Genomic DNA, 26167 nt, shown 5'->3' on the forward strand with positions numbered 1-26167 from the left:
GGCTGAGCTCATTTCATTTCGCAGGAATATGCATAAATACCTTGAATTTTGTGAATAAATAGTTCACTGGTCCCAACTATGGTTTTGTGGCAGTAGAGAATAGAGCATACTAAGCAGTTTGGAAACAGATAAAACTAATTAAGTATACACATTATTTTTTTGTATTTACTCATTTTAAATAAAATTGTAGGTACACGTTTCAAATTAATAACACAATTCAACTCTGCGAACAAATTAATAAACGAACAACTATTAGGAAATTTTCTGTAGCAAAAGTAAAGCAAAATATTTGGTTAAGGCTGAGCTCATTTCATTTCGCAGGAATATGCATAAATACCTTGAATTTTGTGAATAAATAGTTCACTGCTCCCAACTATGGTTTTGTGGCAGTAGAGAATAGAGCATACTAAGCAGTTTGGAAACAGATAAAACTAATTTAGTATACACATTGTTTTTTTGTATTTACTCATTAAAAATAAAGTTGTAGGTACACGTTTCAAATTAATAACACAATTCAACTCTGCGAATAAATTAATAAACGAACAATTATTAGGAAATTTTCTGTAGCAAGAGTAAAGCAAAATATTTGGTTAAGGCTGAGCTCATTTCATTTCGCAGGAGTATGCATAAATACCTTGAATTTTGTGAATAAATAGTTCACTGCTCCCAACTATGGTTTTGTGGCAGTAGAGAATAGAGCATACTAAGCAGTTTGGAAACAGATAAAACTAATTAAGTATACACATTGTTTTTTTGTATTTACTCATTAAAAATAAAGTTTTAGGTACACGTTTCAAATTAATAACACAATTCAACTCTGCGAATAAATTAATAAACGAACAATTATTAGGAAATTTTCTGTAGCAAAAGTAAAGCAAAATATTTGGTTAAGGCTGAGCTCATTTCATTTCGCAGGAATATGCATAAATCCCTTGAATTTTGTGAATAAATAGTTCACTGCTCCCAACTATGGTTTTGTGGCAGTAGAGAATAGAGCATACTAAGCAGTTTGGAAACAGATAAAACTAATTAAGTATACACATTGTTTTTTTGTATTTACTCATTAAAAATAAAGTTGTAGGTACACGTTTCAAATTAATAACACAATTCAACTCTGCGAATACAATAATAAACAAACAATTATTAGGGAATTTTATGTGGCAAAAGTAAAGCAAAATATTTGGTTAAGGCTGAACTCATTTCATTTCGCTAGAATATGCATGTATAAAAAGAGCATAATCTGTTTGTTCAACTAATTTAAAAAAAATATGTGCTTTGTATAGCTTTAACTTAATTTGTTTTCGTTATGTCGAATTCTTAGAATCTAGAAGAAAAAGCGTTTGCTTATTTTTTATGCACACTGCTCAATTTGGTATAAACAGCGCCCACAAAATTTATCACGTAGTACTCTATAAAAAGTAGTGCAAAAAGTCTTAAAGTAAAAAGGATTCAGGCATTTTTTTTTCGCGATCCTGTCTCTCGTTCTTAGTTGGCATACCCATACGAATGCGCAATAAAAGGGTGACACATGTAAATGCATTTTGCTGTGAGACCAAACTTTGTTCACGACTGTAAGGTTGAATCATCTATGCTTAGGTTGTAGGATATGCACTTTTTATTTGTTGCTGAATGCCCTTAGCAATACTTATTACATCTTGAGCAGTTGTTTAATCGCCTTCAGTCATACGGTTGAAATTCCTTAGTGTACATTTGTCATTATCTCGTTCCGCAAGTGTCTAATATCTTCGGCGAAGTGTTGCTGTTGAAAATTCCATATTAGTTTACTTAATTGGCGTTTAACCGTTTAAGCGATTATGACAAGGCGCGCCAGTCGCTTCTTCGCTCTGCTAACCGCCGTCAATTGGTCACACCAATGGAGTTTAAATCGTTTTCCACCTGGTCCTTCCAATGGAGTGGGGGCCGCCTCTTCCTTTACTTCCATAGGCGGGTTCCGGTAGAAACACTTTTTTAGCCGTAGCATCATATTTCATTCGCATAACAGCACCTAGCCAGTGCAGCCGCTGCGTTTTAATTCGCTGGACTATGTTGATGTCTGCGTAAAGCTCGTACAGCTCATCCTTAAATCTTCTTCGGTACTCGCCATCGCCAACACGTACAGGTCCACAAATCTTTCGAAGAACTGTTCTCTCGAACACTCCCAGAACCGCTTCATCTGCTTTTGTCATGGTCCATGCTTCTGCACCATATACAAGGACGCGCACGATAGGTAACTTGTAGAGTAAGATTTTCCTTTGACGAGATAGGACTTTACCTTTCAATTTTCTACCTAGTAGCATTTATTGGCATGAGTTATTCTTCGCTGGATTTCAGAGCTGATGTTGTTGTAAGTGTTATGCTGGTTCCCAAATAAACGAAGTCTTTTACTATTTCGAAATTATGGCTGCCAAGTAGCGTGGTTGTAAAGGCGCATATGTGCTGACTCTTTGCTCGATGACAGCAGGTACTTCGTTTTGTCCTCATTCACCATCAAACCCATCTTTACCGCTTTATTATTTTGGCGTATGCATCATCAACATATGCCAGTAATTGCACGCTTTCATAGAATATTGTTCCAGAGCGGTTAAGTTCTGCAGCTAGTGTAATTTTCTCCAACATCAAATTAAAGAAATCGCACTATAGGGGGCTGAAGCCTCGTCTAGTTTCGAACGGCTCGGAGAGGTCCTTCCAAATTCTGACTGAGCTGATGGTGTTGCTCAACGTCATTTTGCACAGCCGTATAAGTTTTCCGGGAAGCCAAATTCAGACATAGCGTCATATAGGCACCTACTTTTCGCGCTGACGAAGGCGGATTTAAAATCGACGAAGAGGCGATGTGTGTCGATTTTTTTTCGCGGGTTTTTTCCAAGATTTGGGGCATTGTGAAAATCTGATCGATGGTAGATTTACCAGATCTGAAGCCACACTGATAAGGTCCAATCAGCCGATTCATCTTTAATGCAATATTAAGAAGACAGATTCCGCCATAGTTGGCGCAGTTTGCAGCATCCCCTTTCTTGTGGACTGGGCAAAGAATACTTAGATTCCACTCCTCGCCGCTATATTTGAATAGCTCCCCAGGCAATCCATCAGCGCCCGCGGCCTTGTTGTTTTTCAATCTGGTTATTGATATTCTGACTTAGTCATAATCGGGTGGGGGGACATTTATTCCATCATCATCGGTTGCGGGATCGGGCTCGTCATCCCTGTGCGGTAAATTGCTGTCTCCATTTAGGAGAGCAGAGAAGTGTACCGTCCATAATCTAAGTACTCCCTGGACATCAGTTCCATACAATGCTTAGCAATGCGCGGTGTAGTTCCTCGGAAGTGAGAGGTTCACTAGTAATATTTGTAACCGGTTTCTTAAGTTTTGTGATAAAACGAAACATCCATACCACGATCCGAATTTCTTTAGTATGGGAACTGTACCTATCGAGAGTGTCAAGGATGTAGTTGCTGGTTAAAGTTATCTTAAATACCGATATCCGCAACTCCGCATTTACAATTCCCATATCGATATCTTTATGTTGTTTATGTTTTCAGTAAGAAATGCAGGACCTGTGAACCAAATTCAGCTTGCAAGTTCAACCGGTGTGCTTCCTCTGGACACAATGTCAGCTGGATTGCTTTTCATTCGTACATTTCTCCAATGAGCATCCAATGTTGATGGCGCCAGTGTCGCTCAATCTACCGTTCTCCATAAAAATACGTGCTATCTACTCATAACGCATAAGATTGAGTAAAACGCATCTATATGAAAATCCGCTTATGTGTCGGGGCTTTCAGCAGCCATATCTCTTGAAGAAGAATTTTAGCCTTGACCACAATTGGTGCCCGAGAGGGTTGAAGAACGACGATGCAATGGACAGTATATTCCTTTTTGTAACACAACTATTTATTGGCTTCTTTGGAAGAAAAGAAAATAAAAAATTATCCTGAATTTTATCCCATTCAGGACCAAGAGTGGTAGTGAAAGACGTATCGAAATTTAGGTCCTTGTCAGAGTGTTCGTCTCCGAAAAGCTCATGATTAGAGTGCCATTTTGCCAACTGAAATCCACCTGATTTTAATAATTCGGTTACCTCTTGTTGCATCCGCGATAGCGCAGCAATCGAGTCAGCACCACATAGTAAGTCGTCAATGTAGAACGATGACTTCACAACATTTGAACCAACGACTTTACGCGAGGTAGTGCAAGCTGCGCACAGCGAGATATGGTGCAGATGTCTTTCCGTATATTGAGTTGGAATGTTTGGATATCATCATCTGGCGAACAAGATATGTATATTGAAAATTGCTATGGTCATCAATGACTAGTACGTGCCTGAACATTTTGACTATGTCAGCTGTAAGCGCAAAGCAATGTAAACGAAAACGAAGTAAGAGAATGACGAGCTCGCTTTGGATGGTAGGTCCAACATTTGGATATCATTAATCGATTTCTGAGAAGAAGTTCGACAAGATGCATCGAGAACTACTCTTAATTTACTGTGACTCATTTAGTTTCGGGTTTGGCACTGTTACTATGTGACCCAGGCCTTTATACTCATCCACAAATGCGACATATTGTGATCTTAGAGCAGGGGATTGTTGTAAGCGACGTTCTAATGCGTTAAACCTTCGTAAAGCTGTTGTGTATGATTCACCTAAGGAGGAAGAATTGTCCTTGAATGGAATTTTAGCTACCACCCGACCATCAGAGTTAATGTTGGCCGATCCCGTGATTTTTGAAGAACAATGTTATCTCTGACCTCTCAGTCACAGCAGTTTTTACCCGTGAGTGTGACTGCAACGAAACAAATACCACGCCAACAGGAATCACGGATTGTGTTGCGAATAATAAACTCTGCGTAACTTTTTGGGACGTCTACTGTTATTCATTCGCAGTTAAGTAAATTGCTCATTGTATTGGTTCATAGCATAGAAACGTTTTATTTCTGTGATGAGAGCTATGTTCGAGTCTGTGATTGGTAACGGGAAATAAATGATGTCACAGGCAATCAGTCACATTCCTTGTAAGCTACCGCTGAAATGTACTGTGATATTTCAGTAGCTGTGAAAAAATCACAGGCACACGGATATTTGCCAACTCCAATCAGAGTTTCGAGCAACGGTTTCATTATATAATTTTTCGCAACTAAGTTTTTCAGGGGTCCAAACGTCCACATTTGTTGTAACTTCTTCAATATGCCATGGTTTTTCCAACTTTGAATCTATGGAGTCCTCACAAGCAAGTAAGCAGCTCGGTTTGAGCGTATTAGAGCTAGTACGATAGCGCCCAAAAACGACCCAACCCAGTAGAGTTCTTTGTAAAATAGGAAGATTGTTACAAGTTTTATTTGCCCTGCAGAAAATAAGCTGAAAAAGCTGTCTGTCCCTGAAAGCAAATCGATTTTTTTGGATTTATGAAATTGATCATCAGCGAGCACAACATTTTATGGGATATGCCAAGAAGATGTGTCTATCTCCGGTTCTGGCTGATAGGCGATGTGCGACGTGATACAAAACGTGAGTGGTAGTTCAAACCCTGTGGCTTGAGACTTAATATTCGTATGTGCTTTATATATTTAATATTGGTGGGGGACTCAGCTATGCTCTTGATCTCAATGTTATGTTTGTTGCGTGGGAGCATCAGTTTTTGCGAAAGTTCATCCGTGGTAAAGTTTACCTGTGAGCAGAAATCAAGCAAGGCTCGGTCAAGACGATAATTTCCGAAAGCGTCGCGAGGTTAATGTAGTCCGACAAAGTGTTGTTCATGTTTGTGTGAACGGCGGATGGCAAAGAAGTATTTGATCACTCCGAAGTAGTCCCTCGACGCAACAAACTATGGTGTTGACGGGAGCAAACTCTGCACTTGAGCATTGATGTGCGGTCTGACAATTGATGTTCCTTCGGAAGGCAATTAATGCAAAGACCCATTTTCTTCGCATGGTCAAAGCGTTGCGACACACTAAGAGCCTTGAACCGGTCGCAGGTTTGTATTTTGCGGGTGTTACTAGAACATACCGAACACGATGTATTTGAGCAAGCAAATGAATAACCCTTGTTTTGATTCTTTACCTTTGAAGCCTTGATGGGGCTATGACGTACAGGTCCAACGGCGTGAGCGTTTTCAATTGAGTCGAGGTATTGGCAACGTCTATCTAAAACTTTGCCGCAATATGTCCTACTCGGTAGTGTTTTGAAATCCAACGACTCCTTCCATTTACGATTGCTTTCTTCATCTGCTTTCTGCAAAACTAAATAAATTAGCATGGCTTTTGCAATTTGGCTTTCACTTCCAATGATAGTAACGAACCGTAAATTGCAGACGCCTTGTCGATCAGGCTGATCATAACTGACCACAATTTTGTGTCCTAATAGGCGAAAGCTCGAATAGGGAAGAAATATTTTCTAAAAATATAAGGGTTGTATTATCATACAGAGATTTAAGTCTTTCCAAAGCCCTTGAATAATTTTCATTGGAAACTGGTAACGCGGGACCCTGGAGACAGTTACGCAAGTGATTGAAGTTTTCTATGTTAGATAGGCTAAACTCTCTATCAGTGATTTGTTTGAAAGAAGTAATGAAATTTTGATATTCCGAATACTTGCCGCTGAATGACGGAAGTTTTTGCTTAGGTAATTTTGAACCTGACTGCATAACACAAGTGGTATCTGACAGTGAAGCTTTTGAATCCTTAAAAAGCTGCGACTGAAACATTAGTTTCGCTGATTTTTTATGTCCGTTTGTGTAGACAACACATTTTTGAAATGCGACTCAATAATACCAAGTCGACAATTTTATTCGACAGGTGGAACAACTTTACCCTGGCCTCAACAATATTTTTCTTTATTTAGCTCGCTGTTGCTTAAGTTCCTCGAGAGTCTACGGCTTTATTTAAAATGTGCGAAAGCTTAGTACGTGCAAATAAAATGTTTGACGTTTGAGTAATTAGTATGTGGCTGGACGCACTTGGTATGTGCCAGCGCGCAATAAATAAACTACTTTATCTAACCAATATGGAAAGTTTGAAGGTTTTACCTTATTTTTGGCGATGGAAAAATAGAGTACAACGACAAATGGCAGGAAACATCGTTCAATTATTCGTTGGGAGCGACAAATATTTAGATACAAAGAAGTTCCAAATGAACAGCTGATTAAACGCAGTTTTGGCAGAGAAATTAAATATCAGCGAAGCTAGCGATAGCGTAATGGGCAGCGAGGAAATAACATCAGCCAACAATCTAGAGGGAAAAGCAAAAATTTGCCTCGGACCCCCTAAAATGAGTTCCAAAGTTTATAAGGAATTATTGGACGAAGCTCTCGTTTGATTTTCAAATGATAAAATGGATGAAGATAACATTTTTCAACAACAAAATACTGCCATACATGTTTTTAAAGAGTCTATGACATGGTTCGCAGAACACAACATTTCACGTGGCCTGCATACAGTCCGGATTCGACCCCGGTAGAAAATCTTTGTAAGGCAAAATTTATGGACAAAAAGTCCAGGGACACCTCTATAGGACTCCAATAGAATTGAAGTTGGATATTAAAGAAGCTTGGAAAGAATTAAGTAGTATGCTCCTGCAAAATTTAGACAAGTCGTTACCCAATCGAATATATGATAACGCATTTACTGAAGTTCTTCTTATTTGCAACTTTCTACTAATCTTCGAATCACTAAACTGTCGAATAAATAACTCCACTATTAAATAATGCAAAATGGACTTTATTTAAGTACTTCACAATAACATTTATACTTCGCAACTGATAGCTTGCTTAAATCAAACTGACTTTCGTGCCTCAAGTGTTGCTGCAAAGAGTATAAGGTTTCCTCGTTGGCATATCTCTAGGCGCTTCTATTTCTAGAATTTACTAGTTAGTCGCCAGCTATAACTACGTTTATTGCTTCTCATATGCGCGTGTATATGTGAGTGATACATGCACAAATTATTGCCTACTTTTGGGAGTATCTCAGACATATGCATGTGTTTGTGCGTTGCTCTCCGCTGCTTGTATGGACACATGGGTAGACATAATGATTGATTTATTGATGTGCATACAAGTCACTGCTTATTATTGGCTTAGAGATGATAGTATCCCTTAGTGTTGCTCATATTCGTCACAATATGAAGCAATTAATAAAAATGGAGGACCAATTAATTGGTAAAAATTTAATAAACGAATAAATATTTAAAAGAGTACAACAACAACAACGAAAACAGATTTTTTGAGGCATTTCAAATTTCCGTTAGAACAACAAAGAATATGGGTAAGAATTTGTTGTTAGTAATGCACAGCCAAAAGAAAGCGGAAGTGGTAGAGTTAAAATTAAGAGTGCGTTTAAACGAGTATGTATCACTGTACATATGTAGGTATACATGCGTTTGTGTATATTAATTATGTGGGTACATACATGTCTGTTTGTATCATGAGTTCATGCTCTAATATTGTGTTAACATTACAAATGTTAACTTTCTCATAAGTACTTACTAAGCAGTCAGCAACAATAAGTTAAGTACAACGGAAATTCCCCTTAAGTGACACAATATTTCTGACACCCAAAGCCAGACGCAAAGTCAGCAGTCATTACAATAAGCGACGGAAGTTGATTACACCGTCAGCAAAAAGGTTACTTTTGGTGAGACCGGAAGTCTTCACACACGCAGCCCAAATTGGCAAATTCGGGGAATTAGCCAAAAAACAGCAATAAAGCATATTCAGTTGTAATTTTTAGTCTTAGTTCTGAACTCATAAATAAAGGTCGTTTGGCCATTCCTTAAATAGGAATGCGTTACCTGGCGCCAAACAAAGGGGCCTGCGCGGATGTCGTGTCGCGAGTGTATAGTAGTAAAAACCAATCGTATACCGCGAAACAAAATTTATTCAAATCGCCGATAATAACGATCGTATTAAGTCCGAGTAACGCGTAGTAATAAAAATATATAAACCGCGGAGAAATAAAATACTCGAAGACAACCATTATCAACAGGACGTCAACCAATCGGAATCGAACTCAAAATTTTTTAAGCAAACAAGGTTTTAAAAGAATTGGAAGAAAAGAATTGTTTGAAATTATTATTATTAGCATTTTTTGAAATTATTAATCATATTAGAGTCTTTTTCGAGTCTCCAACATGATCAAAATAAGCATATATGCGCTCATTTTCTGATCAGAAAAGACTCCCTCGTCGGGAGAAAATGGTACCCTACGCGCGACTACACTACAAAGAGGCTCACTTTTAACCTATATTTCTAATCAGTATTTAGTCTTTTTCGAGTCATATTTACCATCATTTATGAGTCTTGTGGGAATAATTTTTAAGTGTGTTTTAAAACTTTTGTGATTCTTTCTCGAGACATTTAAGAGTCTATTTGGAATCTTATTTTAATCATTTTTTGTTATCGCTTTACATTTTGTTGTTGCTTTTTCAATAAATCATATTTCACTCATAAGAGGGAGTCGATTTCGAGTCTTCTTTTGATCGCAGAATTGATTAAACAGTTTTCAGTCGTCAAAAGGAGTCTAAAATGTCTCATTGTGGTGATTTATACTTTAATCAATCTTCCATATGCTATGTAGGGAACAATATTTAATTTTTAGACAGAAAAAAAATCGAAATCGAGAAAAAAATTTTTTCGAATTAATTAATAAATTTGCATTAATTTGGCAAATTTGCAATGTAAGAGGAAACTGATAGTTGTTCCCAGGAAAAGGATTCCTGATGTTCTCAACGAGCTACATAATGGTTCAAGTGGAGGTCATCGGGGAATCAGGAAGACGCTCGAGAAAATTATGCAGAGATTCTATTGGGTTGGCCGTCTGACGGTAGGTCACTGAGTGGATTGCCAACTGCGAGATTTGCAGCAGAGCGAAAGGGCCCACAACCCGAAGTCATGGCCAGATGAAGCAATATAACTCAGGTGCACCATTTGAAAGGATCGCTTTGGATGTCGCAGGTCCATTTCCTACTAGCAACCGCGGAAACTAATATGTACTGGTGGTTAAGGATTATTTCAGCAAATGGCCAGAGATATACTCAATCCCAAATCAAGAAGCAGAAACAGTAGCAGAAGTGTTTACAAACAATTGGGTTGCAAGGTATGGTGTACCAATGGAGTTACATTCTGAACAAGGCAGGAATTTTGAATCATCTGTGTTCCAAGAAATGTGTAAGACATTGGGCATTCTAAAAACACACACAACTGCATTGCGTCCGATGGTATGGTGGAAAGATTCAATATAACCTTGGAGGAGCACTTAAGGAAAGTAGTGGACAAGTTCCATAGAGAGAGGGATACACGTATATCATCAAAACCTCCGCAAAGGTAATTTTTGGCAATGAGCTTCGACTGCCAGCTGATTTGATGTTTGGGATAAATGCCGATGCGGAAGGAAATGCCAAGAAATCCACTGGTTGTCTTGGAGGAAGAGATGAGGGAAATACAGGATCTTGTAAGACAACGAACGAAGATTATGAGCGACAAGATGAAAGCCAGATACGATAAAGCAATTAATTCGGAAGTTTCTCGAGAAGCAGGTTTGGTGCTGTTATACAACCCACAACGAAAAAAAGGTTTGTCCCCGAAATTGCAGTGTAATTGAGAAGGCCCATACAAAGCTGTAAAACGGATCAACGATGTAGTTTATCGCATACAAACCATTGGCAAACCACGAAACAAACGATCAACACAATCAGACAACTTGTCTGATCGGGACAATCCGATTTAGGTGGAGGGCAGTGTGGCGAATATTAGCATCACTATGCTGTTAGTAAATAATCACAACAACAAAAACGGAAACACTTATATACAAGGCAACGAAGAGCTATCTCGCGCACACGCATATGGCTATAAGAAAAGCATAAACTACAAATATACATGTATATAGCTGGTAACCAAGCATAAGATACAACAGTTCTAGAAGGTGAAACGTCTAGATCATGAGAGATATACGGACGAGGCAACAGAGGGTATAAAAGCAGAGCAAACTGAGGAATGACTAATCATTTTGATTTAAACGCGCTATTAGTTGTGAAGTGAAGTATAATTGTGTAGTACTCCCGAAGTAATTTAAATAAAGACCAGTTTGCAATACTGAATATTGGAGTTATTTATTCGACAGTTCAGCGATTCCAACGTTAGCAGAAGGTGTATAATAACCACGATTTCCCTAAGTTCGTTACATTTGCATATGTGAGTTTAGTAAATATGAGTATACATATGTTGGGCTTACCTGTATTTTGTCAGTGAGCTCAGTTCAGTTGGCGAGCCATTTTGCATATTCCCACAATTTTATTTGTTATTCGTTGTGCCTGGCTCGAATCGTAACACACGATCACGGAACGGCAGCCGCCCGTAAGAAAATTACTTTATACGTCAAACGTATAAACAAAATGGGATTATAACATACGATAGCAAACGGAACGTAATATATTTTCTATTCACAATGAATTTTACTATCCACATTAGGTTGGTTTGTGTTTTTAGTTCACAATAGATTTTGAACTGTCAAATTGGTTACCAAAAATATAAAAAATAAAGTAAATAACTGCGATGGATCCAATTTTATTGTTTTGCTTGAGTAATGAAAATGGCAAAAACGGTTAGAACCGCTGAACCGAGACGGTTGCACTTTTCATACAATATGGGTCCCTGTTTTTTTCTCATATCTTTACAGAGTATATAGGATTTAATATAAAAATTATTATCTGTATTTAATTAGCGAGACATGCTCATATTGCTCTATGCAATTGTTTTTATACTCAGTTGAGCAGAGCTCACAGAGTATATTAACTTTGATTGGATAACGGTTGGTTGTACAGGTATAAAAGAATCGAGATAGATATAGACTTCCATATATCAAAATCATCAGGATCGAAAAAAAATTTGATTGAGCCATGTACGTCTGTCTGTCCGTTAACACGATAACTTGAGTAAATTTTGAGGTATCTTGATGAAATTTGGTATGTAGGTTCCTGAGCACTCATCTCAGATCGCTATTTAAAAAGAAAAATATCGGCCTATAACCACGCCCACGTTTTCGATATCGAAAATTTCGAAAAACCGAAAAAGTCCGATAATTCATTACCAAAGACGGATAAAGCGATGAAACTTGATAGGTGAGTTGAACTGATGACGCAGAATAGAAAATTAGTAAAACTTTGGACAATGAGCGTGGCACCGCATACTTTCAAAAGTAAGCTGTAATTTGGCAGTCGTTGAAGATATCATGATGAAATTTGGCAGGGACGTTACTCCTATTACTATATGTATGCTTAATAAAAATTAGCAAAATCGGAGAACAACCACGCCCACTTTAAAAAAAAAAATTTTTTTAAGTAAAATTTTAACAAAAAATTTAATATCTTTACAGTGTATAAGTAAATTATGTCAACATTCAACTCCAGTAATGATATGGTGCAACAAAATGAAAAATAAAAGAAAATTTCAAAATGGGCGTGGCTCCGCCCTTTTTCATTTAATTTGTCTAGGATACTTTTAATGCCATAAGTCGAACAAAAATTTACCATTCCTTGTGAAATTTGGAAGGGGCTTAGATTCTGGGACAATAACTTATTTCCGTGAAAAAGGGCAAAATCGGTTGAAGCCACACCCAGTTTTTATACACAGTCGACCGTCTGTCCTACCGCCCGGCCGTTAACACGATAACTTGAGCAAAAATCGATATATCTTTACTAAACTCAGTTCACGTACTTATCTGAACTCACTTTGCATTGGTATTAAAAATGGCTGAAATCCGACTATGACCACGCCCACTTTTTCGATATCGAAAATTACCAAATACGAAAAAAGGGATGATACATGGTATTTTTTGGCAGGGCGAAATAAAAAACCCTTGAAATCTTGGCAGGAATACTGTTCGTGGTATTATATATATAAATAAATTAGCGGTATCCAACAGATGATGTTCTGGGTCACCCTGGTCCACATTTTGGTCGATATATCGAAAAGGCGTCCACCTATAGAACTAAGCCCCATGCCCTTTTAAAATACTCATTAACACCTTTCATTTGATACCCATATCGTACAAACATATTCTAGAGTCACCCCTGGTCCACCTTTATTGCGATATCTCGAAAAGGCGACCACCTATAGAACTAAGGCCCACTCCCTTTTAAAAATACTCATTACCACCTTTCATTTGATACCCATATCGTACAAACAAAGTCTAGAGTCACCCCTGGTCCACCTTTATGTCGATATCTGGAAAGGCGACCACCTATACAACTACCACCACTCCCTTTTAAAACCCTCATTAATACCTTTAATTTGATACCGATATCGTACAAACACATTCTAGAGTCACCCCTGGTCCACCTTTATGGCGATATCTCGAAACGGCGTCCACCTATGGAACTAAGGATCACTCCCTTTTAAAATACTCATTAACACCTTTCATTTGATACCCATATCGTACAAACAAATTCCAGAGTCAAGCCTGATCCACCTTTATGGCGTTATCCCTAAATGGCGTTCACCTATAGAACTATGGCCCACTCCCTCATAAAATACTCTTTCATACCTTTCATTTGATACACATGTTATACAAACACATTCCAGGATTACCCTCGGTTCATTTTCCTACATGGTTATTTTCCCTTATGTTGTCACCATAGCTCTCAACTGAGTATGTAATGTTCGGTTACACCCGAACTTAACCTTCCTTACTTGTTATTATAGATATTAGAGAAAATTGCAAAATTCATTTTTTCATGAAAGCAAGGTTATGATATACATACGAGTGTATGTAAACGCGCCTGAAAGTAGGCAAAGCATACGTAGCTTATGGTTCGTTCGTGCTGTTATTATCCTTCTAAGGGTGAATATAAGTAAAGCAGTTACAGGAATCTGTCGAAGTTCATAAATATGTATTACTTACAAAAGCAACATATATAATGAAGGGGGGTTATAATTTCAAAAAGGGAAAATTTTATAAACTTTCTTAAGCCGATTTACAAAAAAATTACGGAATCAAGCACACATATTTCCTTATAAAATTTGTTGTTATAAACGCCTTTGAATTGCATGGTTAACAATATTCTCAAACAGGCTTAACGAAAACTCCAAAAGAACAAAGAACTCAATCTACTTTCTTACCACATTCAACTTAATACTATACGGATATGCAAATCCCTAAAATTTATCCAAAAGAGTGTTCGATATGGTAACCAAAAAAACTAAGCATCAAAACTTTTGCTAAGCACCAAACTCAAGTCTTTCCGTATGTACAGAGTACATGCAAATTAGTGCCGGATCCATTTCACTACGCTTTGCTTATCTGGCATTGCGCACTTTTTTGTGCTTAATTTCCGTATGTTAAGTGACTTTTGATATCTTCGTTTGAAGTTTAAAAGAAAAACTGGGGGGAAATTGTAAACTTCTTTGCGGTTTATAAGGTTTAAAGTTGTAAGCTTTGTAAATGATTGCAATGCTTGTGAGTACATTTGTATGAAATCTTGGGGAAAAGTTTGTGAGTATCTACCTTTGTTATCAGCTTTGTTTTCTTGCATTAATAAATAAATAAATAAATGTAAGGCGCGATAACCTCCGAAGAGATCTAAGGCCGAGCTTCTCTTCCAATTTGCATCGTGCTCCTCTTGATTTTCCCTACAAATTGGCCGGACGGGACCTACATGTTTTATGCCGACTCCGAACGGCATCTGCAAGGCAGATGAGTTTTCACTGAGAGCTTTTCATGGTAGAAATACACCCGGAGCGCTTGCCAAACACTGCCGAGGAGCGACCCCGCTTAGAAAAATTTTCTTCTAATTGAAAAACCTTATTTCTAAAATTTTGATGTTGCTTTGTCCGGGGTGTGAACCCAGGATCTTCGGTGTGGTAGGCGGAGCACGCTACCATCACACCACTGTGGCCGTTCTTGCATTAGTCAATTAAAATTTGTTATATTCATTTTATCTTATAAAGCTTTACTATATTAACACTGTGGGTTAGGGTTAGAATATCCCCGGGTTAGAGAGGCTATTCAATCCAGAGTGGTGTATTACTCAAAAGGGAGCAATGTGTATGCTTTGTATCACTTTGCCGTGGGGAGCAGAAAGAGGCAGTTGTGATCTTTATATATTGTATCATTGTATACTTGTATACACGTCTCATCTCTTATCTTTGGTTCCGCCCCCCTGTAGCATAATCACGGGGGCTGTGGTTTCACCTCAAATGGTAAGGGAGTTCACTTTTGGGAGGTCGACAATAAAAAAAGCATACATATTGGAGCTATGCAGTTTCGTCTCCGCTGAAGTAATGTGTTCTCTTCGTTAAAGAGTTGGCAAGAAAGTTTACGCTTGGATGCTCCGTCATCAGTGGCTAAGTAGCTTCCTTGCCTCTTTTAAGCTATACATACACTTTCAAACAATTCTTCTGTGGAAGGTCAAAAAAAGGTTGCTCGCCTCCTTTAATTGTGCAGAGATAGCTCAAATTTAAGCTAGCCCAACCACTAATTCAAATCAAAACACGAAAGGTTTAAGCTAAACATAAACTAGCCTAACTCAACATATTTTTTTTTAAAACAAGTGAAATAAATTTAATTAAAAGGTATAAAATCAGCATTAATTAATTAATATTGGGCGATTTAGTACGCTCAAATTTTTGTGTGTACTAGAAAGGTTGGGCTAGCTTAAGAGAGCTTTTTCCTGGCTCCGTTGGGCCGCTGATCACGTAGTTAGATCCGTTGTGTGTTTGACACTGTGAGGTTGAGCCATATGATGGAGATACACTAAGTGTCGGCATCACAGAAAGGAGCATAAACATACGGTAGAACTCTTCTCTTGAATACTTGTCGTCTCTCGACACTGTCCATGATTCCGAGCTTAACATCAGTACTGGTATGATGAGCGACTTATAGAGCATGATTTTCACTTAACATTTCAATTTCCTACTCAGTTCAACGTATCACTTGTACTCTAGCATTATTTTTGCTTTAAATTCTGGTTCCTAGATAGACGAAGTCCTTCACAGTCTCGTATTTATAACCGTCAACATTGACGTGACTGCCAAAGTGCGAATGCACTGATTCTTTTACTGATCACAGCTCACTCTTTATCCAGTACAGAGCAGGCAGAATTTACGGTGCCTTTGTTAAGGCTCATCAAATCAATAACATCGGCATACGCAAGCAATTGTATCTTTTTTATAAAATTTTGTACTTTCGCGAGAGCCGCGTTGTTTTGGAGTCGTCTCGTTTGTTTTCGATTGGCTCGGAGAGGTTATTTCCAATCCTTATAGAGCTGGAGCTTCTTAACGCCATTTGGCAAATCCTTATAATCCTTATAAGGGACGGATGGTGCACCATTGAAGAAAAGTTCCCTCTCCGAAACTTAAGAAAGCTTAAAATCTTTCTTCATCGGTTGAATTTTTCGGTGGAGTTTTCGGTTATTATTCCTATTCTCTAACACCTTCAGAAAAATGGGAAAATAGTCATCAATCCGCGACGGCGTGTTATCAATTCGTTATAGAAACATTATAAATTTGATATCGAATACGAAAGTTTTCCATGAGCTATCGATTTTTTCTCGCCAGTTTTTTATGAAAATGTATTGATTCACTTTCGAAAAGATATAAATATGGTATCAAACACTTGTCGATTTGCTATCAGAAGGTTATCGCTTTGTTATCTGAGTTTTACGAATTTGTTATCGATTAATTTTTTATCGATAAGTTAATATCTCAAAGTTATCGATTTGCTATAAAAAAAAATATCGACACATCGAAAAATTATCGACTTCTAATTCTAGAGGTATAGATTTGTTATCGATTTTTTTTTCGAAATTATTAAATATATAATATTTATGTATATTTTTATTTTGGCGAGTCGTTGATGGGCAACGGTTTGTCAAGCGGCGAGATCTAAAACCACTCAGCTACAGAATCGACGTTATCATCTGAGTGTAATACTTTAATAAATAGAAAAGAAACATCAGAAACATACAAATACTAAATTAATTATTAAATCAGGTAAGAACAGTATTTTTTATGGAAAAAACAGAGTCCGAGCTATCATATGCGTTTGAGTGAGAGTTATTATCCTTGCATAAACAGCGAAAAGGTTCATTTACTTCGAAGTCCATTCTACATTGTATTGAGAAGTTATCGAATTCTTATCAGAGTGCTACAAACTTTTTTACCGACGTGTTATCGAGTTCTTTTCGATGGCTCATCGTTTTGTTATGAAATGCATATCGATATTACTGCACGGTAAAATCGATGAAACATCTCAAGCCAGCTGATTACAAGCCAATAAGATACCATCAAAAAGCCGATGGCATGAAGATAGCAAACTGATAATCATTTGTTTTTTGATAATAAATAATGAAATAATAACTTGTTGGTATGCGTTGTTACCGATTAAAAGCCGATGAAGCCCTGCTCAAAAAGGCCGAAACTATGTATTTGTTTCCAGTAAATGTATCTCTGTTTTGGTTTAACTTCACACTTGCCAAGTTTTCATTTAGGACCAAAATTCATCAAAAAAAGGGACCAAATCTCAAGAAAATGGACCAAACTTTTGTATTCTTTAATTGGTTTACAAATAATGCGGCAATTCACAAATGTGTCGAATTAGTTGTTAAATCTTAAATTTCGGGTTGTTTAAACGGTTTTCTACAAAAAATGTTGATTAACGAATAGAAGACTTTGTGAATTGCCTAAATATGTAAATTTATATATGGTATATAAAATAAAGTGTATTTTTAGGTATTACGCTTCTACGTTTCTAGGATTACTCTGCTTTGGTAAAGTACAATGTTACACATACTTTTGTTTTAACAAAAAGCTTTATATAAATATATATTTAAACAAAAACCTTAGAGCAAAACACGTGCGGCAAACCAAACTAGTTCAGTTTTATTTACATAAAAATCTTATTTTTAAATCAGATTTCTCCAGAGCTCGGTTGTATCAATTTTATTATAAAATCAGTTCTAAAAGTTAAAAAAAAATGTTTTCCAATAGCTGGGCGTTCCAATTTTGTTTAATGATACGCAAATTTAATTCTTTACTATTCCGTTTACCTATCCTCCCGTACGCTTCAATTCTCCCATCTATGGCCTAGATTCAGTATTTGTGAGTTTGGATAGGTCCACTTTTTTTCCATATAATTTGTTTTAGAGAAAAAAAAAGGACATTTCAAAACTCACATTTATTGAATCTGGCGACAGTTCTCAGACTAACCATCGAAAAGTATCAAGTCACATTTTACTAGGTGCGAAAAATTAGTTAACAATGTTATTGTTAAAGTTTGCGGGGTTTGCTCTCAAACGGGAATAATTTGACACAAAGCGTTTATATCAGTGCTACGTTGAGCATATGTAAAGCTAAAGCTTTCAAAAAATATTGCACATTATATAAAAGGGTAAATGAAGTTGTGGAAGATTTTGTGGGCAGTGTTGTACATTTTTACCTCAGTGAAAAAGACACAAAAGTACCAAAATCTTGGTTACAGCCTAAAAAGGCCAAAATTAAAAAAAAAAATGGACCAACAGACCAAATGGGACCAGAAATGACCATTTTTGGTCCAAATGGGCCAAAGTGGCAGCCGTGTTTAACTTCCAAACCTGGGCGAGCTCTAGTTAACTTAATAACATTCGGTTTTTAGACGTACATACATAGGTGTATCTTAACACATCGAACATAATGAGTACAAGGTACTCACGCCTTTTTTTCAACTTCAGTTGTCACCAGCACGATTGCTCTCACAAATTGAAATAAGTTAAGCTAAGTTGTAATAATAATCAACCCAGTTAAGCACCAATCTATTTCACCAAATGCACTCACAACGCAAAACAAAATGTTACGTATACGACATGTCCTACCCAAGTACATACGTAAATCGGACAAATTGTTGCATACACGTACGTAAACAAACCGAGTTGCTGACAAACAATGCTTAACCAAAAAGTTTCCGATCTGGTGTAATGCATGCAAATAACATACGCACACACAAACATACGCAATTAACGAAATTCATAGACCATTTTAGACGTACTAACTAAATGTTTGACTGTTGCCTTGTAAATTAAAAAGTTTTTGCGGAAGGAAAGTTTTCATTGCCAACAACTTGGCTCACACACAACAATTGTATATTATTACTTAGCATGTCAACTTGTGTGTGTGTGTGTGTGTTACATACCTCTACATGCGTGCATCCAACACACCCAACTTGTATGCATATCTACGATAAAATGTAAATTTAATAACTAAGTGTATGGAATTAGTAAATTTGTTGTAATTTTTATGTTAAAATCTGTTGAAGGACAAAGTTTTCATATTATAAATTCGTTATGCAATGAATTTGCATACGTCAATGTTGCATACATATATGCATATGTTATGTATGTTTATACAAAGTTTGACAATACAAAATCCCAAGTCTTTAAAAATCCATACTGAGTATGGCAGTCATATTACAGCCTTACAGCCACTTCTTCTTCTCACATGCAATTCCCCATGAGAAGGTATGCGTATGTATTTTGGTTCTTACTGACCTTTAGCCCGAGAAAGATTTATTATTGCCAACTTAAGCCATACACGAGAACAAGATTGTTGAAACAATCGACTTTTACTTGGCAAACATACCAATTGCAGATTGTTGCTATTAAAAGTTTTCGGCTTGCAACAACAATGTGAACAGTTACTTAGCAAATATGCCAACTTATGACAAAAAAGTGAAGAATTTGGGTAGTAAGTATGTATATGACAAATAAATATATAAACTGAAAAGTTGAGCAGGACTTTGATTTGGAAGTATGCCAGGGTTAGGTTCAAGTGGCTGGCGTCCACATCGGAGCGGCACACTTAGGCCTTTATAGGCCCATTGTGAAACCACACTGATTTGTTCCTACTCTCCTAATCAAACCACTTCGTTGAGTTTGGGAAGCTAACTAAGCGTCGTGTACTGACCTCAGCTATATCAGTCAGATCTACAAGAAACATCTTGCCCATGAAACGTTGTCTTTTTCTACCGAGCGCTAGACATTCGCACAGTAGATGCCTAATAGTTTCAGGCTCTTCTTCGTTGCCGCAGCTTCTGCAATAATCATTAAATGGAGCGCCAATCATTTCCGCATGAGGTCCAATACAAACGTAACCATTGAGGAGACCCACAACTAAGGAAATATCCCTCTTACGGAGAGTAAGAAGCTCTCGCGATTTCTTCTCATGCCATTCCGGCCATGTGAGTTTTGCCGGGTGGCATCTATCATGACGCTTCCACCTGGCTCCGGCTTCCATCAGTACAGCCTCCTTTATCTTGAGCTTTCAGGTGGAGAGCGGCATGCCAAACCTCTTCCAGGACGGCGAAAGTGGATGGTAGGTACCCTTTCTTGCAAGCTCATCCGCCATCTCATTATTATAAGTATGCAAAAGTAGGTGAAACTTTACCAAGACAACATTTTGTGACATATAAAATATTTAAAAATTAGAAAAGGAAAAGGGGACAAATGTAACTGACACTAAATATACTTAAATGCCTAAAAGTATGCAACACTGAGTACACAAAAAATTCTGAATTAACAAAATTACACTTAAAGCGCAATTACTAAGAGCATGCTACTTAAATAGCGTTCTCAAATCCAGTATGTCAATTGCCCACTGGAACCCAAAAAGTACACTTCCTTAAAACGACGACGCCGTGCTTGAGCTGTTGAGGGAAATACGTTCTAACAACCGCCCGGGTCGCCTGGCCTCTAAAAAAAACCCAAGTTGGAAAAGGCTGCAAGCCTACCAAAATACTGCACTCAGAACAGCCACTAGATGTCTTCTTATGATGACACCTGAACATGATGTTTATAGGGCGCAAAAGAGCTCAACATAAAATAACACAATGAAATACTGAACAGATAGTTTTTCTGAATTGTCACAAACCAGGACATTCTAGCAAACGACTGCAATAGGGAAATAAGCATAAAGAGGACCTATGCTAGACGGTGTCCCCCAGGGATTTGAGATATACGCCGCCGATTTTGGTCGTTTTTCGCACGCCGCCGCCGAATGTCGAAAATATCGGCGCGGTGGCGGCGGCGTCCGGCGCGTTAATATATTTTCTACCCCTTTAAGACTGATTAGGCCATTTATTGTTCATGTCGAAAATTGGTCGGATATGGTCGAAAGTGGTATCAACGGATGCGCATCACTGCCAGTTATAAGAAACTAATTGCGAAAATTAACTCTTTCTAACTGTCCAAAAGTTATTTAAAAAAAAAACAGGCGTCTTCGATGTCAGCATAACATGGACTTTGCATCATCCAATTCACAAAGTTATTAAAACAAAACACTAAAAGAAAAGTTATATAATAAATTTATATGCTCACTTTGTACATTTTTTCAAAAAATTAATAATGAACAATGAATTCAAATAAAATGACCCAAGGCGAACATGTTTTAAAATTGTCCTCAAGTTGCTAAAAAAGCAAATTACCTAAAAAATGTGCCGATTTTTTTAAAAATTTTATATTGATTGGCTGAAAGAAAGGAAGCGAAGTCAGTTATGCAAGATTCTTTAGTAGGTTCTAGGGGCATAAACACTCCTTTGAAATGATTCTTTCCTCATACTTAAGTTGAGGATATATGTACGTATAAGAAGGGTTTGAAAAATGACTTGGGCTTACATTCAAACATCTGTCGTTTATTTGCGAAACTATACAATAGCATCTGAAATGTAAATTTTGATTTTCACACTTCATCCTTCAACACCCAAGACTCCCGGTTTGACATTTCTTAAAGTTGGCGGCCCTATCCAAAACTAGTCCCTTGGAGTGAATCACATTGATTATAGCCTACCAACCAAGTTTAAATATCACTTACACGTTTCGGCTCCTTTTAAAAATGTGAATATGTAGGCATTTACCAGGTGAGGCTTTGTCCTTCGCAAGAACACTCAAAGTGGTGAAGCAAAAACTTTCTCAAGACAGTCGAACTAATGACCGTGTGTGCTACTACCCTAACGTAGTGGACAGTCGAACTGATCTGAAAACTGAAGCTACGCGGTCATCCATAATGAGCTCTTATATCACAAGGCCGGAAAACAACAGTTAACATCTTTCAGCTTAAAATCGGTCGACTTTCATTCTAAAATATCGTGATTTAACGAAGACTATTTAAATCAATGTTGTGAACACAAACGTCTGCAAACTTTGGTCTACATTTTAAAAATTTTATCCAGGCTCCTTGTAAAATTTTAATTATGTAGATGCGCCGAGGATTATACGATTTTCACCCATAAGTTACGCAATGGCATCCACTTAGACTGCTTATGATTTCGACGACGGCATGCTTGGCCGAATAGTCACTCCCTAACGTTTCAAGATGTTTCTCTGGTGTAGCTCGGCAGCATAACGCGACAAAAACATCCGTTAGAAAGTCTTCGGAGCTACACCTAGAGCTTCTAGGAAAGTGACGTCGACATGGTCGGGATTGCTACTGTTCGCACATCGGGAATTGTAGCTCTTAAAAACATCCGAAAAAATTGGAGGCGCCCTGTGCCACGACAGTCATAAGTATTAATAGACCATTAATAGCAACCGTAAGTCGCCTTTGTGTCCGCGACGATTACACAAGTATACACGGTTTTGGATCTGGGCAACTAAAAGTGGTTTTTAAGTCAATTTATGACGCTGAATCCGAATCTGCATTCCGTTTTTTAAGATTGATTCTAGTTTTTAATATAGTCAATAAATTCATTTTTTAAGATTTTTGTCAAATAATATTCATTTTATTAACTTAAAAGTAACAAATCAGAAATGAAGATTGGTGGAACTTTGCCTTTTGTATTGTTTAGTATCTGTTTCGCGTATTAGAGTCCAACAATAGTCGCTCGTCATGCCTTCATCCCAAAATCCTTGGTATCGTCTTTCAATGTTGGCTAGATCTTGGTGTAACCGCTCTCCCTGTTCGTCGCTCGTATCACCCAAGTTTTCGGGAAAAAAATCGAGATGGGAATGCAGAAAATGCATCTTTAGAGACATCCGAGCTCCAATCTTGCGATAATTTTCCAACATATCGCCAATAATTTCCTCAAAATTAGGGGATGTGTGATTACCAAGAAAGTGGTGAACGATATTTTGAAAAGATGCCCACGCGGCTGCTTCGTCGGGCGTTAAACATTTTGTAAATTCTTTATCAGCCATTAGTTTTCTATCAGGTCCGACAAATATTCCTTCTTTGATTTTTGCATATGACAATTTAGGAAACAACTTGACTAAGTACTGAAAAGCCGGTCCTTCACGGTTTAATGCTTTGACGAAGTTCTTTATAAGACCAAGTTTAATGTGAAGAGGTGGCAGGAAAATGTCTTGTGGATTTACAAGTGGTTCAGCGGAGACGTTTTGCTGTCCAGGCTCATATTGAGTACGACTTTGCCATTCTTTCCTCACATAATGATGTTCAGTTGCGCGGCTATCCCACAAGCATAAGAAACAACAAAATTTGGTGAATCCAGATTGCATCCCAGTTAAGATGCCAATAACCTGTTGAAATAATATAAAAAATAAGTGTTTTCGATTTAATTGGAATTAATGTTTATACCTTTAGATCAGCACATATTTTCCAATTATGATCATTGTATTTGATGAAGCACAGGATCTTCCGCATTGTTTCGTAGCATTACTTCGTTTGTACCGCATGAGCAATCGGAATAGATGGTTTGTTATTCCCGTTGTGGAGAAGAGCAGCTTTTAGGCTGTATTTGGAACCACCAATGAATAAACGCCATTCGTTTCGATCGTAGGGTGCATTCATTTCATTAAATAAACCATTAATATCGTTACAGAAACTTATGTTGTCTTCTTTTTTGAAGAACGGTCGAAGTGCCTCATTTCTGTTTCTGTATACAGTAACTTTTGTTCGAGAGTCTAGATTTTTCCATTGCTGCAGCCGTGATCCTAGCAACTCTGCTTTTTGTTTGGACAAATTCAAATCACGAGTCAAATCGCTTAGTTCATCTTGCAAAATTAAATGTGGCCCTTCCATGACAAAGTCGCTTTCACTGCTCGGGGGTGATGGAGTTAAAGTTTCCAGGACGTTTGCACTTATACTTCGATAAACTGGCAATGGATCATTAGCAGTACGTGGAACTGGCTTGGATACTGATGATACATCAGGATAATTATATTTTGCTAATATTTTTGCATTTATACCCGTAACTTTCATCAAACAAAAGTAGCAATCATCTTTATGGTTTTTAGGTTCTCTCCAGAGCGTTGGCATTGAAAAGGAAAAGTACTCACGTTCTCCCGATGACCACTTATACAGCTTTGTTTTGTATGCGTTACAAATAAATTTCGGTCTCCATGACTTACGAGTGTCTGCTACGCTGCAACCAAAGTAGTGCAGATACGCATCTTTGAGCGCATTTGTTATTAGTTTGCCACTTTTTTTAATCATATAACCACCACAAACGTAACAAAAACACTTTGGATCAACTTTGCAACACTGTCTCTGCATTTTTATTTTTATATAATGGTGTTGATGGTTTAGAATATATTTTAATTCTGAGTCTTAAACTATTTTACATTTGCTTATATACTAAATCTTAAAACTATGTTCCTAAACGTAACTATACTTGTAAGTGCGTTTGTGTATCTAATGTTAGACAAAGGACTAATTTTAATGTCTTCTTAGTTTATTCTATTGTTTGCTTCTATTGTTCTATTGATTCTATTGTTTGTTTGTTCAAGGGCATTGCTTGAATATTAAGAAACCATCTGTTTTGTATGAGGGTTGTTTATACTTATCTTTCCTCAAGGGACTGTATGTGTGTACATATGTGTGTGTATGTGTGATAGGTTTAGGTACCTTATCCTGTTTGTTTTGTAAGTATGTATGTATGACAATATTATCTTAAATTCTAGTGGACTGTATAAATTTACTTATTTTAGAGCGGCGTAGTTATATGTTCATACTTTTATGAACATTCTGCCATTTTTACTTACTTATCAAGCAGTGCCACGATTTAAAAGCTGCTATAACAGCACAATGGTGCTATCATGCGAGATCTCGGAAACTAGAATCAATCTTGAAAAACTGAATGCAGATTCGAATTCAGCATATCAAATATAGTTAAGAATTGCTCTTATCTGCTCAGATCCAAAAGTTGACCTGAATTTGTAAACTTGTGTTATTAGGAGTTAACGCCAGGTGAAACTACGCATTGCACGAGATATACAGACAAAAGTGTGACCATTTTATGTATCTCAATTTCTTTTCAGCAGACGCAGCAGTACCAATTCCAAAGACCGGGGTTAGGTTCGAAGCCTCTCTGGAGTAAGTGAACGAGGGATAATTCCTCCGCAAGGAGATACTCCTGAAAATGTTTGAACGTTGATTTCCTTAAATACATACAAAAAAACTTTTCCTAAATATTATTTTTTTGAATTGAAAAATCAAGATTTTTAAAGTAAGAACATCGGCGTAAACCTCTACCAGGGATCTGTTCTAGGCCCAACTCTTTGGAATGTGATGTATGACGGTGTGCTACAAATCGACCTTCCCGGAGGCACGGAAATTGTCGGCTATGCACATGATATTGTCGTAGTAGCAGCGGCCAAGAAACTTGATCTGCTCCAAGCATGATGGGAAGAATAAAGGAATGGCTGACGAACATGGGGCTGAATATGGCTGGCAATAAGTCGGAAGTGGTTTTGGGGAGCTCAAAGCGGACTGTGGATGAGTTAGTCCTAACCATAGGAGATTATCAAATAAATTCAAAGCCTTCCTTGAAATATCTAGGAGTAAACAGTGACTCAAAACTAACTTTTAAGGACCACTTCAGGACGGTGGGGGAGTAAGTTAAGAAAAGACCTTGCGGTCACGAACAATACTTGGATGGCAAGAACGGTGGGAAAAATCGAGAAAAGGGCGCTTGACCTTCATGCTAGTTCAGCGGCTTCAAGGAATATCTACATAAGTGTGGGATAGAGGAATTTAGTTCCCCGAATGTGCGGACAAAAAGATTGTTGGACTGCTGTGAGCTAGATGGCCTTTATAGTTATGACGAAATTGATGCATGCTGAAAGGGAGCGCAGAGAAATGCGCATACGAAGTAGTGGCGACTAAATCGCCTTTCCCCGCCGTGGCGTTGCGTCTAACGGCGGTCCCACGGGATGCGGACACATGAACAGGATTAGCCTAGTTTCATTGGGCCACTTGAGTGTA

General features: G+C 37.6%; 1 protein-coding gene across 5 annotated transcripts in view; it reads left to right on the top strand.

Moving 5' to 3' along the window:
- Ca-alpha1T (Ca[2+]-channel protein alpha[[1]] subunit T) overlaps positions 1–26167 on the top strand; it is a 259303-nt gene that overhangs the window by 134932 nt on the left and 98204 nt on the right. The window lies entirely within an intron of this gene.

This window comes from Eurosta solidaginis, chromosome 4 (assembly GCF_040869045.1).
Source record: "Eurosta solidaginis isolate ZX-2024a chromosome 4, ASM4086904v1, whole genome shotgun sequence".
Taxonomy (NCBI): domain Eukaryota; kingdom Metazoa; phylum Arthropoda; class Insecta; order Diptera; family Tephritidae; genus Eurosta; species Eurosta solidaginis.